The sequence below is a fragment of the Manis pentadactyla genome, chromosome 18, assembly GCF_030020395.1.
Source record: "Manis pentadactyla isolate mManPen7 chromosome 18, mManPen7.hap1, whole genome shotgun sequence".
NCBI lineage: Eukaryota > Metazoa > Chordata > Mammalia > Pholidota > Manidae > Manis > Manis pentadactyla.
Genome location: NC_080036.1, coordinates 7,022,312 through 7,040,758, shown reverse-complemented (window position 1 = coordinate 7,040,758; position 18,447 = coordinate 7,022,312). Strand labels below are relative to the sequence as shown.

The window sequence follows — 18,447 nt, the reverse complement described above, 5'->3', positions numbered from 1 at the left end:
ACTTCAAGCTCTACTATACAGCCATAGTAATCAAGACAATTTGGTACTGGCACAAGAACAGAGCCACAGACCAATGGAACAGACTAGAGAATCCAGACATTAACCCAGACATATATGGTCAATTAATATTTGATAAAGGAGCCATGGACATACAAAGGTGAAATGACAGTCTCTTCAACAGATGGTGCTGGCAAAACTGGACAGCTACATGTAGGAGAATGAAACTGGAACATTGTCTAACCCCATATACAAAAGAAAACGCAAAATGGAACAAAGACCTGAATGTAAGTCATGAAACCATTAAACTCTTGGAAGAAAACATAGGAAAAACAATCTTAGACATAAACATGAGTGACCTCTTCTTGAACATATCTCCCTGGGCAAGGAAAACAACAGCAAAAATGAACAAGTGGGACTATATTAAGCTGAAAAGCTTCTGTATAGCAAAAGACACCATCAATAGAACAAAAAGGAACCCTACAGTATGGGAGAATATATTTGAAAATGACACATCCGATAATGGCTTGACATCCAGAATATATAAGGAGCTCACACGCCTCAACAAACAAAAAACAAATAACCCAATTAAAAAATGGACAGAGGAACTGAGCAGACAGTACTCCAAAAAAGAAATATAGATGGCCAACAGACACATGAAAAGATGCTCCACGTAGCTAATTATGAGAGAAATGCAAATTAAAACTACAATGAGGTATCACCACAGACCAGTAAGGATGGCTGCAATCTGAAAGACAAACAACAACAAGTGTTGGCAAGGCTGTGGAGAAAGGGAACCCTCCTACACTGCTGGTTGGAATGTAAATTAGTTCAACCATTGTGGAAAGCAGTATGGAGGTACATCAAAATGCTCAAAACAGACTTACCATTTGACCCAGGAATTCCACTCCTAGGAATTTACCCTACGAACGCAGCAATCAAGTTTGAGTAAGACAGATGCACCCCTATGTTTATCGCAGCACTATTTACAATAGCCAAGAATTGGAAGCAACCTAAATGTCCATCGATAGATGAATGGATAAAGAAGATGTGGTACATATACACAATGGAATACTACTCAGCCATAAGAAAAGGGCAAATTCTACCATTTGCAGCAACATGGACGGAGCTTGAGAGTATTATGCTCAGTGAAATAAGCCAATGGAGAAAGAGAAATACCAAATGATTTCACTTATCTGTGGAATATAAGAACAAAGAAAAAACTGGAGGAACAAAACAGCACCAGAATCACAGAACTCAAGAATGGACTAACAGGTACCAAAGGGAAAGGGACTGGGGAGGATGGGTGTGTAGGGAGGGATAAGGGGGGGGAGAAGAAGCGGGGTATTATGATTAGCATGCATGGGGTGTGTGGGAGAAATGGGAGGGCTGTACAACACAGAGAAATCAAGTAGTGATTCTACAACATTTTGCTGTGCTGATGGACAGTGACTGTAAAGGGGTTTATAGGGAACACCTGGTATAGGGGAGAGCCTAGTAAACATAATATTCTTCATATGAGTGTAGATTAATGATAACAACAACAACAACAAAAGCAGTTCCTGTGTGGTGACCAACAATTACTTCTACAGAATGGTATAAAGGGATATAAAAGCGTAGGCAAAGGGTCTGTTTGTGTTTATACAGAGGATAAAAGCCTAATTTGGCTACCCAGAAAATGAACTAAGATACGATATGAAAAAGAACTTCCAACATCAGCACTCTCTGGAAGACTCATACCAGAAGATGATCATCAAAATACCCCGACAAAGATCCAGGCGCTGCTACAGCTGCAAATACACTCATCCCACCGATTCCTGGACTTGCCATTGGAATGAAGAAGGTGATATCTAAGCTTGCCTGTGCATACAGTAAGACAACAAATTTGACTGGATCTATACTGTTGGAACTCAACTAAGAATTAGGAGAAGTGCAAGTTGTAGTGCTCCACAATCTTAGAACTACAGACTATCTACTGTTAAAAGAACATATGGGATGTGAACAGTCCCCAGGAATGGGTTGTTTTAATTTGTCTGATTTCTCTCAGACTATTGAAGTTCAGTTGGACAATGTCCACCATATCATAGATAAGTTTTCACAAATGCCTAAGGTGCCTAACTGGTTTTATTGGTTTCACTGGAAATTGCCGGTAATTATAGGTCTGCTTTGGTTATGTAACTGTACTCCTATTATGTTAATGTGTGTGTGTGCAATTTAATTAGTAGTTTAAAACCTATACATGCTGAAGTTACTCTACAAGAAGATATGTCAAAGAAATAATCAATCTTCCCATGTTTTCTTCCGCCTGCTACTTCTATAGCTTTTCTTCTTCCTTCCTAATTACAACCCTTAAATAGAATTCGTGCCTCATATCGAATTTACCGAGTATCATAATTCTTCCAAGTGGTAAAGATACCTCAAGACAAATGCTGGACATAGAAGCCACAGGGCATTAATATGCAAAGAACTAAAAAGGTAACCTTTCCAAACAATATTGCTTCTCTCTCACTTACCAACTTTACATTTCTCTGTATGGCCCCAGAAGATGACTGGTTAGCCAGAGATGGGTAAGATTCCTCAAGGGAGGAACAACCTAAGACAGGCACAATCACAGGGGTGCCATCAGGTGAGAAATATGGGGATCAACAGAGGTGAGGCTTAGAACCTCACCCTCCCTGTTCTGAGAGAAATCTTCTGCATCCGTGGATGTTTTATTGCCCTTGTCTAGCTTAGATTAACACATAGTCTACAGGCACACACCTGATCATCTACATTTGCTCTCTTACAACACTAAACTATGTTTTCTACCTTTATCTTGCATCTACCTACCACTTCAGCATTTTATTAAATAATAATAACAATAAAGAGAGAAATGTGCTATCCACATATAAATCAAGTATAAAAATCAAGCGAATATTCATATTTGAACTGATTGCTTATAGTTCATAATGCATGAGCAAAACCGAAAGTTTCTGTGATGAGTGCCCTTGTACTGTTCACCATGTAACTTATTCACTATGTAAGAATTTGTTCTCCATGTAAGAACTTGTTTGCTATGCTTTAGAAGATTGGAGACTGACAATAATTAGGCTTGGGGTGGATTAATGATTGTGCATTGAGCATTGACTCCCCTACACAGAATTTTATTGTTGTTAACAACCATTTGATCAATAAATATTAGAGATGCCCTCTCAAAAAAGAATAGTACAGACTTCCAATTGTAAAATAAATAAGTACTGGGATGTAATGTATAGCATAAGGAATATAGTCAAAATATTGTAACAACTTTGTATTATGATAGCTGGTAGCTAGAATTATCATGTATATAAATGTTGAATCACTGTGTTGTACACCTGAAACTAATGTAATACTGTGTGTCAACTACCCTTCAATAAAAAGTAAAAATAAAAAAATCATAAACATCCTCATGGAAGTACAGAAAAATATTTAAGAACTTAGGGATTAATTTAGGTCAGATACTGAATCATTAAGAAACTCCATATCTGAAATGAAACATACAGTGAACAGTTTTAAAAGCATATTAGATGTAGTAGAAGAGACAGAAAAATGGAATAGAAATCAGAGAAGAGGAATACAATGAAGCTGGGGCACAGGGAGAAAAAAGGTTCTATAAGAATGAAAGAATATTGAGAGAACTGTGTGACCAATTCAAATGAACAATATTCACATTATAGGGGAACCAGAAGAAGAAGAAGAGAGAAAAAGGGATAGAAAGTGTCTTTGAAGAGGTAATTGCTGAAAACGTCAACAATCTGGGGGAGGAGATAGTCTCTCAGGCCATGGGGGAGCACAGATCTCCCAGCACAAGGGACCCAAGGAAGACAACACCAAGACATATAATAATTAAGATAGGAAAGATCAAGGATAAGTACAGACACATAAAAGCAGCCAGAGAGAGAAAAAAGATCACATACAAGGAAAATCCAACAGGCTATCATCAGATTTCTCAACAGAAACCTTAGAGGCTAGAAGGGAGTGGCATGATACATTTAATGCAATGAAACAGAAGGGCCTTGAACCAATAATACTCTACCTGGCAAAGTTATCATTTAAATTTGAAGGAGGGATTAAACAATTTCCAGATAAGCAAAAGGTGAGAGAATTTACATCCTATGAACCACCTTTACAGTGCATTTGGAGGGACTGCTATAGATGGAAGTATTCCTAAGACTAAATAGCTATCACCAGGGGAAACAAAACCACAGCAAAGTAAAACAATTAATTACTAAAGAGATGCAAAATCAAATCAACTACCCCCAAAGTCAATCAAGGGATAGACAAAGAGTGCAGAATATGATACGTAATATATAAAAATGGAGGAGGAAGAAAAAAATGAATTTTTAGGTTCTGTTTGTTAAAGCATACTTAGTTAAATTAGACTTTAAGATAGTAAGGGAATTACCCTTGAACCTTTGATAAACACAAATCTAAAGCCTGCAATGGCAATAAGTACATACCTATCAATAACCACCCCAAATTTAAATGGTCTGAATGCACCAATCAAAACACATAGAGTCACTGAGTGGATAAAAAAATAAGACACAACTATATGTTGCCTACAAGTGACTCACTTCAAACCCAAAGACATACACAGACTGAAAGTGAAGGAATGGAAAAAGACATTTCATGCAACTAATAGGGAGAAAAAAGGAGTTGCAGTACTTGTATCAGACAAAATAGACATCAAAACAGAGGGTACCAAGAGACAGAGAAGGACATTATATAATGATAAAGGGGTCAGTCCACCAGGAGATAAATATCTATGCACCCAACACAGGATCACTGACATGTGTGAAAAAAATACTAACAGAATTAAAGGGGGAAATAGAATGCAATGCATTAATTTTAGGAGACTTCAACACACCACTCACTCCAAAGGACAGATCAGCCAAACAAAAAATAAGTAAGGAAACAGAGGCACTGAACAGCATATTAGAACAGATAGATCTAATGGGCATCTACAGAACACTCAATCCAAAAGCAACAGGATACACATTCTTCTCAAGTGCACATGGAACATTTTCAAGAATAGATCATATACTAGGCCACAAAAAGAACCTCAGTAAATTTAAAAAGATTGAAATTGTACCAACCAGCTTCTCAGACCACAAAGGTATGAAACTAGAAATAAATTACACAAAGAAAACAAAAAGCCCACAAACACATGGAGGCTTAGTAACATGCTCCTAAATGACAAATGGATAAATGACCAAATAAAAACAGAGAACAAGCAATATATGGAGACAAATGAAAACAATAATACAACACTGCAAAATCTGTGGGATGCAGCACAACCATACTAAGAGGAAAGCATATGCAATACACTTAAACAGAATCAGAAATGAGAAAGGAAAATCACTACAGACACCAAAGAAATACAAAGAATTATGAGAGAATACTATGCAAAGTTATATGCTAACAAACTGGATAACCTAGAAGAAATGATAAATTTCTAGAAAAGTACAATGTAACAAGGCTGACCAAGGAAGAAACAGAAAATCTGAAAAGACCAATTACCAGCAACAAAACCGAATTTGTAATGAAAAACTACCTAAGAACAAGACCCCTGGTCCAGATGGTTTCACTGCTGAAAATTATCAAACATTTAGTGAAGACCTAATACCCATTTTCCTTAAGGTTTTCCAAAAAATAGAAGAGGAGGGAATACTCCCTAACTCATTCTACAAGGCTAGCATCATTCTAATATGAAAACCAGGCACAGATACCACAAAAAAACACAATTACAGACCAGTATCCCTGATGAACATAGATGCAAAAATACTCGAAAATATTAGCAAACTGAATTCAAAAATACATCAAAAAGATCATCCATCATGATCAAGTAAGATTTATTCCAGGGATGCAAGGATGGTACAACATTCAAAAATCCATCAACATCATCCAGCACATCAACAATGAAAGGACAAAAAACACATGATCATCTCCATAGATGCCGAAAAAGCATTTGACAAAATTCAACATTCATCCTTCATAAAAACTCTCAACAAAATGGGTATAGAGTGCATGTCAACATAATAAAGGCCATATATGACAAACCCACAACCACCATCATACTTAACAATGAGAAGTAAAGCTTTTCCTTTAAGATTGGGAACAAGACAAGGATGCCCACTCTCCCCACTTTAATTCAACATAATTCTGGAGGTCCTAGCCATGGAAGTCAGAAAACACAAAAAAATAAAAGGCATTCATATGGGCAAGGAAGAAGTTAACTGTCCTTGTTTGCAGATGACCATATTGTACATTAAAAAAACCCTGAAGAATCCACTCCAAAACTACTAGATCTAATATCGGAATTCAGCAAAGTTGTGGGATACAAAAATTAATACACAGAAATCTGTTGCATTCCTATAGACTAATGATGAACTAGCAGAAAAAACATCAGGAAAACATTTCCATTCAAAATTGCATCAAAAAGAATAAAATACCTAGGAATAAACCCTACCAAGAAATTGAAAGACCTATAGTCTGAAAACTACAAGACACTCATGAGAGAAATTAGAGAGGATACCAATAAATGGAAACACATCCCGTGCTCATGGATAGGAAGAATTAATATTGTCAAAATGGCCATCCTGCCTAAAACAATCTACAGATTCAAAGAAATCCTATCAAAATACCAAAACCATTCTTCAATGAACTAGAGAAAATAGTTCTAAAATTCATATGGAACCACAAAAGACACCAAATAGCCAAAGCAATCCTGAGGAGGAAGAATAAAGTGGGGGAGATTATTATCCCCGACTTTGAGCTCTACTACAAAGCCAAAGTATTCAAGACAATTTGGTACTGGTGCAAGAATAGATCCATAGAACAAGGGAGCAGACGACAGAGCCCAGATATAAACCCAAGCATATATGGTCAATTAATATATAATAAAGGAGCCATGGATATACAGTGGGGAAATGACAGCCTCTTCAACAACTGGTGTTGGCAAAATTAGACAGCTACATGCAAGATAATGAAACTGAATTATTGTCTAACCACATACACAAAAATAAACTCAAAATGGATCAAGGACCTGAATTAAAGTCATGAGACCATAAAACTATTAGAAGAAAACATAGACAAAAATCTATTGAAAATAAACATGAGCAACTTTTCCTGGAATACATCTCTTAGGGCAAGGGAAACAAAATAAAAAATGAACATATGGGACTACATCAAGCTAAAAAGCTTCTATGCAGCAAAGGAAACCGTCAGCAGAACAGTATGGGAGAATATATTTGTAAATGACATAACTGACAAGGGGTTATCATCCAAGATGTATAAAGAACTCACATGCTTTAACAGCCAGAAAGCAAATAACCTGATAAAAATGGGCAGAGGATATGAAGAGACAGTTCTCCAAAGAAAATCAGATGTCCAACAGGCACATGAAAAGATGCTTCACATTTCTAATTATCAGGGAATTGCAAATTAAAACCACAATGAGATATCGCCTCACACCAGTTAGGATGGCCAACATGAGAAAGACTAGGAAAGATTAAACTGCCAAAGGAACAACAAATGCTGGCGAAGATGTGGAGAAAGGGGAACGCTCCTACACTGCTGGTGGGAATGTAGGCTAGTTCAACCATTGTGGGAAGCAATATGTAGGTTCCTCTAAAAACTAGCAATAGAAATACCATTGGACCCAATAATTCTACTCCTTTTAATTTACCCAAAGAAAACAACGTCTCAGATTCAAAAAGACATATGCATCACTATGTTCTTTGCAACACTATTTACAATAGCCAATATAAGGAAGTAATCTAAATGTCCATTAGTATATGAATGGATAAAGAAGAGGCGGTGCATATACACAATGGAATAGTATTCAGCCATAAGAAAGAAACAAATCCTACCATTTGCAACAATATGGATTGAGCTAGAGGGTATTATGCTCAGTGAAATAAATCAGGCAGAGAAAGACAAATACCAAATGATTTCCCTCATTTGTGGAGTAAAACAACAAAGCAAAAATGAAGGAACAAAATAGCAGCAGAGTCACAGACTCCAAGAAGGGACTAGTGGTTACCAAAGGGGTGGGGTTGGGGAGAGCATGTGGTGAGGGAGGGAGAAAGGGAATGAGGGGTATTATGATTAGTACACATGGTGTGTGGGGTCACGGGGAAGACATTGTAGCTCAGAGAAGACAAATAGGCTCTGTAGCATCTTACTACACTGATGGATAGTGACTGCAATGGGATATGCGGGGGTGGACTCGATAATAAGGGAGAATGTAACAACCACATTGTTTTTCTTGTGAAACCTTCATAAGAGTGTATGTCAATGATACCTTAATAAAAATATAGATATGTAAAGACACACACACACACAAAAGTGATTTACTATGTTCCTCTTTCTGTTCTCTCTGTATCCCTTTACCATTATGTGACAATTAACAATAAATATGTAGAAACCCTCAAGGAACCTCAGTCTCTGCAGTACTAACATCCTGCTCCAGATCCTTCTCTGTGGTGGGATATGTCCTCTGCATTGCAGGATGTACAGAACATCCTTGCAGCCACTTACCTGTCCAAAAGTCACAGCAAAAATCTAATTGTAATTGCCCAATGTCCCCAAGGGAAAATAATAACTTCTGGTTTAAAAGTGCATGTTTAACTTAGTTATCCCAGAACATTTTCATAGCAGTGATATAAAGTCAATTTTTGGAGAATGAATATGCAATACAACCCAGTGTGAGTGCACAGCCCCTCCAGGAGATATTTTGCAGCCACTGAAATAAAGGACCATTACATTACTAGTTCATGGGAGGAAAGCCTGTAAGATCTCATTGAGAAGGAAGGAAAAGAGGACAGAAAGTAGAAAAAAACTACACTGAAAACTATTTACATTGTGCATATGATCGACTGTTAGATCTGACCACACATAGATTATAAAACACTTGTATAAAAGTGTGGGACTATGTATGTACATGTGCATCATGTAGAAAGAGAAGCTTTAAAGGAAAGTAAGAATTTATAGAATAAAGATTGTTAATGAGAATGAAATTAGGTTACATATGCTGTTTTTAAGAACTGTATGTCCCAAAATTAAATGAAAATCTACAACAAACTTCTACAAAGACTTACAAGCCTTAATAATTTAATGCTACCAACATGGATAATTAACTCAAGATTAAACTGCCAAAGACTTGAAATAACAGAATACAACAAAAGGCTTTTAAGGTGCAAGGAGGAAGCAGTATCTACCTTAAAATTTCATCTTATATAAGATAAATGTATTCCAATATGCTCATAGAAGTGATCTTTAGTCAAATGGTAAAAATGCCTTTCAAATGATGGCCAAAGGTGATGTAACTTTTAGAGACAGATCTAGTCACAAAATGTCAAAAGGTAAAATAAGGAATATCAGAGATGTGAAAAAAGTTGAATCATGTATAAAAAAGGGTATTTTTTTACCATGAAAAATGAAGAACTTGCAGTTCCATTTTTGTGTATAGCAAGGATTAGTGTGTAAGGAATATGAAAGTGACTGCTGAATTCTTTCAGTAAGGAAAATTAAAATAAAAAGTTAATGGAGAGGACATAGTTTGACTGGTTGATAGATCTGATAACACAGAATGTACACACTATTATACATTCTCCATAACACATCTCTGCATAATCAGAAGAACAGAACAGCATATATGTTGTATAAAAAATTCCAAGTCTTGGAAAGAATCCAATGAAAAAGAGTAATGAAAACACTCTGACACCACCATCCAAAAGCAAAGGATGTGCACAATTTTGAAAAGAGAAACAAAATGGGTAGCAAACCCACAGATGTATTTAGCCTTTGAAATATTGCAAAGTAAAGCATTCCTCTTTCCACCTATTCAATAAACTCCTCATGTTAGTAACCAAAGTGAGTGAAGATATGGTGATACATATTATCATGCACTGCTATTGCAAAGATTTATTTGCAACTGTTGCTTGTTCTGGACCTTTCCCATCTATATGGAAAATAGTCTAATATGCCCCATCTTAAAATAAAAATAAATGCCCTCACTTCACTACATATCCATTCATACCTAATGCACTTTTACTCCTATTAATCAAAAACATCCTTGCATTTATACTCCATTTTTACTGGAAGTATTTTAGATCTCCATTTCTTCTAATTGGGCTTCCATTAATATAATTTAAGTGTCAGTGTGAACACTTGCATTTCTGAGGTCAAGGTTCACTTTTCTTTTTAGTGTCATGAATACATTAATTTATTAGTAGAGCCAGCAAACCCACAATGATCTCAGGCATCTGGGCTATGCGGGTCTGGTTCTCAGGTGACCTCAGGCACCAGTTCCTTTTTCCATCCTCCCTGGTACTGTCCTGCAGCATCTGGTGAACTCTTGGACTTACCTGGATGGGGACTGTGACAGGAAAGTTCCCCTGTGGAAATGAATATTCCTCCCTGGATGGTTGATGAGGGAGCCAAAACTCTTTCCCCAAACATGACAATGGAAAGGGGTCACACATTGGTCTCCCAGCCAGAGTTAGGACTCCAAAAGGGCCAACCAGGGCCCATCTAGCCCAAGGTCGCACACACTGAGCATCTGCATCAAAGGAGATACTTACAGCTCCTGTGCCTGCCCATGAGGCATGCTTCCCTCTTGTTACTGTAACCTCTAATGCATGACTCTCCTTGGGGGACACTGGTCTGGACAGAATGGAAATTTTTCCTGCTGATTCTCTGTTCCTAGGAGAGCATATTGCATGCCAGGTGAATTCAGTTTTAATTACTTCTTATCCATTAACTCTCCTGCTTCCAGAGCTTTAAACCTCCCAGCAAACCATACCAATCCTGAGTTAGATTTCCTTAAAAGTCTAATATTGAGGATTTGTTGTGATCATTTCCATTGGGTCTTCAATGATTTGATTTGTGGGGGAACATGATCCTGATAACTCTGAAAATTACTATCCCCCTTTTAAGAAGAGGGACTATACTTTTTTCCTCATGATATTATTTCCAAGATTATAAGGAATTTCACACTTAGAAGTTAAGAGCTGTCATTTAGTCCCTCATTATATAATGCTATCAATTATGAGTCTAGATATTGTTATGCAGAATAGCCTACCTTAATATATTATAGTGATTGTCAAATATAATTTTTACAGAAGTGAATTATGAGATAGTACCATTATGAGCTACATTCTCCTTTGTAGGAATGGGGCTCAGAGTTGTTTAATGCCCTGTTCAAAGATATAAACCAAAGGATAGAGTCGTGATTGTAATTTGTCAGAGTGATCCCAGTTCTCAAACTCTGCCACAAGGTTCCTCAACCCTGGGGATATTTGTACATGTCTGAAGGGATGCCTGTCAGCAGCTACTGTGCAGAGGACAGCACCCAACACAAATGATGATCCCACTCCAAATATCAACAGTGAGTGGATGAGAAAACCTGTTCTAGGCCACCACTTCCTACAAATCAGAAGGGTTTATAGTTGAAATGCAAGATCTGATTCATCAGGCCCTCAGGAACCCCAAGGCTCTGCATTTCTAACAAGCTCCAGGTGGTATAGATGCTGCAGGTACTGGTTTGTAGGTCATAATTCGAGAGTAAGGCTATGTCCTGCATTACAGCCAGATGCAGGTAGATTTAGGTATTGTTCGGCAAGGATCTTCCATGAAGGTAATTTTGAAATAAAAGTTTTTCACTCTTTTATAGTTGGTGATAAATTCTGCGTTGAGTTCTTTTAAAATGTAATGGCACTTGAGTGACATCGAGTAATTTATATTTGGAAAACACTGTGCAGTAAATAGAATGAGGGCTTCCAAAAGATGTCCATGTTCTAATCCCAAGAAATGTTGAATATGTTAGTTTACTAGTGTAATTAAGATAGGAGATGGGATAAAGTTGCTAGTTATTTATCTTGAGATTAGTCTGGTTTATCACTGTGGGACTAGTGTAAATGTGCATGAGAGAGGATGATTGAAGGTGCTGTCCTGGCTGGCATTGAAAGTGGAGGAATGTCTATGAGCCAAGGACTGCTGCTGGCTCCTGAAAACTGGAACAGGAGATGGAATGCTGTCTTGCCAATGGGTTTCAGCCCTGGGAAGGTTCGCTATGGATTCAGTGTGACCAAAGTTGACAGCAAAATGTTCTTTGGGGTAAAAGGGTTATACCCAACTTTATTTCCAGGTGGCAGGTCAGTCACTAGAATTGAATTCACTCAGAGTGAGTCTGTATGCAGTAAGCCAGTCTCTGCTTCTGGGTACCCCTGTCTGCACAGCCATCCTTTGGGCTTCTCTGCAGATCTGTCCCACACAGCTGTCCTCTGGGCCTCTGTCCTTGGTGCTGCCACCACTCCAGCCTCTGCTCTGCTCTCCTGCAGCCTTGCAGCCCTGCCACCGTGTTGCACCCAGAGCACTGGGCAGAGCTCTTTTCATAGAGTCAGCAGACATGTATTGCCCACAGGTGTGCAGTGAGCTAGTCAACCAGGGCCAGGTGAAAATCCTGGCCACAGGAACTCTCATTTTATCCACAAATGCATTCTCCTCTGGGGCTTCCAGAAGGATAGAGGGGCCCTGTATACATCTTGATTTTAGGCCATTAAGACCCATTTCAGGCTTCTGAACTTCTGATTTATAAGCTAGAATGTTATCTAGGTCATTGCTGTGCTAATTTGATTCAGCAGTAATAGGAATCTAATACACTTATTCTATAAAATACTGTTTGCTGTAACTGAGTTTAAACCTCTCAAATCATTCAGTTAGCACCTGGGGCAAGACATTATGGTTTGAAATTCCATTTAAATAGAATGTTACAGTTATTTTGGAGCTATTTGGTACCACGGAATACACAAAGAATTTCTCATTGCATAAATGTAAAGGTGGTTCTGATTTTAATGCTTTTGAGACACTAAAATAGGAAAATAATCATTATAAAATTAAGGTCACTCAGTCAACTTAAATCTTTGTGGTCAAAATTTCTATATGCTATTTTATGCTAACTCAAATGTTCATTCCTTTCATGTTTATCCTATCCACAATTCTTTCAAGTTTTCTTTCAATGAAATAGATGGAACTATAGATGAGTTTGTGTAATGTATGCATATATATGTCAGGGAGAGTTCATTTCAGATGCAGAGTTCATTTCAGAAGTCAGAGTACAATTTGAGGAAGGAATTCATTAAAGGAGAGTGTTAGGGAATGACAGAATAGAATAATAAAGGAAGTTCGCTGAACAGCTACTCAGCATGGGGAACAACTCCTGCTAACTCCTCAAGAAAGGGTCATCTAGCATCCAGCATCCCTTGGATCTGCATGGCATGGGAACTGAGTCCACACCACCCCAGGCTTTGGGGGAGCCTCAGAGCACTGGATGGAGTGAGATCACGTTCTGCAAACTTCCTATGGGTAAATAAGGGAGTCTTTCAGTCAGGTTACTAAAGAGCATCGTGACTGTGATTGCTATTCCCAGTCACCCAGGCAACGGAAATTTGCAAGGCCAGGACTGGGCTCTCAGAATCCCCTCCCTACTTGTTTGAGATGATAGAGAGAATGAAGGTTTAAGCTGAAATCCAGAGGATTAGAATGACAAAGTGAAGTAACAAAACACCACTGGAAAGGCGCAGAGACAATGCATTTAAGTGAGCAGTTTATTTAAGGCAAAAAGGAGCACACTTGGACAAAGGGGAGTGTGGGCTGTCCCAGAGAAGAGGTGCCACTAAGTTGTTGGGAAAAGGTTAAGATTAAAAGGTTACACACTTATAAAGTGCAGGTAACCTCAGAGAGAGGAACACCCTGAAAGGCTGAGGGTTCCCCCTTTTAAGAATTTTTCAGGAATGTGATAAAGGACTGGTGGTGCAGACTTGTTAAGTGGTCTCTGAATATTTAAAATTAACTTAACACAAGGAATTTACTGCACTGATTTCTCCCTGAGATAACTGGCATCTTGTTCTGGGAGCACATCTAACAAGACCACCTGCCCAGCCTGAAGGTGGTCTGAGTTATTGTTTGCTTGCTAAAGAGTAAGTTAAGAATCTTACTTCTTAACTTCCTGGGTGTTAAAATGCACTTATCTTTAAGATGGAATCCTTCCTGCCTTTTACTATGTTGTTTATGGCTGAGCCTACATGCTAAATTAGTTTCCTAGGTTGCAAACTACTTGATTAGGGAGGAAGGAGAAAAAGACAGCATATAGGTAATGTTAAAAAATAAGCTGAGCCTGCATGATTAACAGAGTAAAGAGCTGGGCTATGCTGCAGAACTCTCCTTTATCTCGGGAATATTCAAACATTCCAGGCCAAGTTGTTTCTGGCAATTTCATCTTTAACTGATCAACTCTGGGATTTCCTGGCTTTATTCTCTTTCCATCCTGCTCATATCTATTTTCCTGCGTAACATTATATGTGTGTGTGTGTGTATGTGTGTGTGTGTGTGTGGTTATTTGAAAAAATATGCAACCAGGCATACATGCATATGTAAAAAACACAACCACTCCTTACTTTGAATGTTTTCATTGAATGTTTTCATTGCACTCAACAAAGTATATCTAGCATTTCATTCATTCCTTACAACATCCACCTGAAACAATGTTCATCATCTCACATTACCTTCAGAAATTAGGAAAGTGATGCCTATGTAGATTATATCTTTAACAATTACATTAAAAGTAGTTAGACTTATTCTGCACCTTCTCTAGTTATATACAAATGTATCCATTTATTATGTACTGAATTTTTCTATGACCCCTTTAACTCAGGCAATAGTACACTTTAAACATGTGAAGTTTATTGAACATAATTATACTCCAATAAATTAGAATTAAAAATTCTAGTGGTATATAACTCAGGTCAGATCTGGAGTACATGTAGCTTGGTCACTCCACACAGTGGTGAGAAGTATATCTTGTAACTGGGAAGAGTGAAGTGTCATGTATGTATATGGGAATATATAGGAAGATCAACCTACATATATATAAATGGAGTAAATAAATGATATATTGGTGGAAGAAAGAAGTGCAATACATATGTACACAACATAATGGAAGAGATTTATAAACACAATGTAGACAAGTTTGACTGAACATAGTCTCATGAGTAACCCAGAGCAATCATAACAATTCCCCACCAAGTGATCTCATTCAATTATGAAGGCATTATATTGAAACAAGTGCTTTCAGGATGCCTTGTTATATGGCACTAACTGATGCAATAATGAGAGCAAGCAGAACTGAGAGCAATTGTAATAAACTTCTCATTCTGGGTATTTGGAGACATTTGTGATTACCCTGTTATTTTAGATAGCTGTATTAAAAGGTGACTTCTATATAACCCAGTAATTCCACTTCTGGGAATTTATTTGAGGAAAACAAAATCAACTAATTTGAAAAGATACATGAATGCCTGTTTATTGAAGCATTATATACAATAGTTAAAATATGGGAGCAACCTACACGTGCATCTGTAGATGAATAGATAAAGAATATGTGGACTATATAAAATGGAATATTACTCATCCATAAAAAAGAATGTAATTTTATATTTTGCAATAACATAGACTTAGAGGGTATTATGCTAAGATAAAGACAAATATATAATTTCACATATATGTTGATATGAAAAACATAACAAATGAACAAAAAAAATAGAAACAAACTCATGGACATAGAGAACAGACTGGTGGTTGCCATGGGTGAGAAGATGTGGGAGGATGGGTGAAATAGGTGAAAGGGGAAGATAATCAGTGTGAGTGTTTGATATCTTGATCTGGGTTATTAAAAATTGTGGACATACTATATACATATGTTAAATTCAGCAAGTTGTACACTAAAATTTGTGCATTGTATTGTATGTATCACAATAAAACTATCATTAAAAAATGGAAGCCATTGAGGTTTCCTTTCAGATAACCAAGAGAGTTTAGAAGGATGTGCCATGCCTCTTACAGTTATAACTTCAATTACATGAATGGACAGGAATTTAAAGTCTGCGGTGAGTCATCCTTTGATTATGAGAATATGTGTGTGTGTGTATGGTGTATAATACATGGTGTTGATGTCATTTAATCATTGCCCATTTTGCCATTTTGTGCTTATGATAAAATCTAGAAAACAGAGATATTTCATGTAGAGCAGTGCAGTCATATTTGTAGGTATCACTGGAAATTTTAAATTGGAGAAAGTGGAGTGTGGGCTGCCCTTGCATAAATGTAAAGGTAGTTCTGATTTTAATGCCTGGCATAAGCAGGAAGAGAATTCAATAAAAAAGCATAAACATGCCAAACAATCCTTCATCTCAATGGAAAAATAAAAACTTTGCACATGGACACCAAAATCCATACTTCAATGTATCAGACGTACAGCATGATTCCACAGATTTTCCATTATTATCAAACTATATACTTAGTTTGCTTGTCAAAAGTAGTTTTTTCCTTACAAATAATAGGATTTGTGACTATACTTTCAGTTAAAAAAATAGGATGATATGTATCATTTGAAAAGAAAGCCATGCTACCATATGAAATGGGAATTTCCAAATATTTTGGATCAAGTTTGGGCAAAACTATGAGAAAATAAGAAGTGAATAAAAGGAATACTGCCTGTATGTCAGACACAGAAGAAAGCTTTATAAGGTGAGTGACTTAAACTGAATGGAGAAATTGAACTAAAAAAAGAAAATTCAGGAATTAAATAGAAGGAACAAGTTCTACTTCCAATATCTGATTTTAAAAATAGCAAATTCTGGCTCTGAGGCTTTGAGTCCTGACATCACAGGCACTTCTTCATTCCTAGGACAATTGGACCCATTATATCTGTCATCCCTATGAACCTTTTTAGAGCCCTATTTATGTCCTTATTCTTGAAACTGTACATGGAGGGGTTCAGCAAGGGTGTGAGCACAGTGTACATCACAGGCTGCTGCCCTTGAGTGTGAGCTGGGGGTAGCAGCAGAGCTGAGGTACACACCTAGGCTTCTACAATAAAACAAGGAGACAGTGGAGAGGTGAGATGCACAGGTGGAAAATGGTTGATATTGCCCTGAGCTGATGAGATTCCATGTATGGAGGGAACTATCTTAGAGTAGGAGTAAAGTATCCCATTGAGGGGACCAACATCCAGGAGCACAGCTGTGACATCCATCACTGTGTCAAATATAAAGGTGTAAGAACAGGCAAATCAGACAATTGACTTCACAGATAAAATGGAGGATATCCAAATCTGTACAAAATGGCAGTCATACCACCAATAAGCTTTCCAGAAAGGAATTAAGAGCACTGATGATCCAGGACACCAGCCACAGCAGTCCCCGGAGTTCATGATGACCATGTAGTCCAGAGGGTGGCAGATGGTCACATACCAGTCACAGGCCATCACACTCAGGAGAGAGGGGGCAAAACTCTAAAGAGTATGAAAAAAACATTTGGCTGGTGCATCCTGCATAGGTTATTTCTTGGCTTTGCACCTGGATGCTCAGCAGCATCTTGGGGCTGGTGGTGGAGGTGAAGCCAATGTCCACAAGGGACAGGTCAGAGAGGAAGAAGTACATGGGTGTGTGTAGGTGGGATTCTGAGCTGACAGCCAGGATGAGGAGCAGGTTCCCAAACACAGGCACGGTCCAAATATGAAGGGCTGAAGTTCTGATACACAATGTAACTTGTGTATTATTTCCTGGGTCCATGTGGTAGAGATGACTACCAGGAAACAGGAAAACAACATGATTAATTTTCAATAATTGGCATTACTAATGCAGTGAAATTATACAATCTACATTTTGCAGTCACTAAGTCAATAATCATAATTTTGTATGCAAATTATTCTCCTCAAGGTGTCCCCCTCATCATCTCTTATTATTAATTCCTATCTACCCTCAGCCTTTTCCCCCAAAGGTCCTGTGTTCTACACTTTAAATGAGAAATTCTGTGTGGCATTTGGGAACACCCCATGGTATCCATGAAAATTGCTATTCCCCTCTTCAACAGCTGGGGAAACTCTGTTCATTTGACCTGAAATCTTGGAGGCCACAATCCATGGCTTCATAACACTTTTGTCAAGATAATGAGGAATTTCCTTCTTATATCATAAGTTGAGTTGGGACTTAATCTCCCTTTATAAAATGTTTGATAAATCTCAGAAATTTATTTAGAAATTTTTATGTAGTGTAACGTGACCTTAGCACCTCCTATGCATTGATCTCCCAGTCATGGAAACTGACTTGCACTGTCACCAGACACCCCAGCTCCAAGGCTCAGAGCCTTCCCTCTGTGTGGAGTCTTGCTCATGGGTCTATTTGGAAATTTTCATCTCCTCTCTGTCTTCAAAGCTCCATCTCCTCTTCCTGACTGTTACAATTCGTATCCCTCATGAATCATTTTTTAAAACATTCTCACAGAAAATAACCCTTCATTTTGCACTTAATTTTGATGTTTGCACTATCATGGTATAATTTTTCTTTTCAGGGAGATTTATTTATTTATTTG

General features: G+C 37.7%; 1 pseudogene; it reads right to left on the bottom strand.

The window, feature by feature from the left end:
• Positions 1-16,738: 16,738 nt before the first annotated feature.
• Positions 16,739-17,648, bottom strand: LOC130681509 (olfactory receptor 7A10-like; annotated as a pseudogene).
• Between the last annotated feature and the right edge of the window lie 799 nt (positions 17,649-18,447).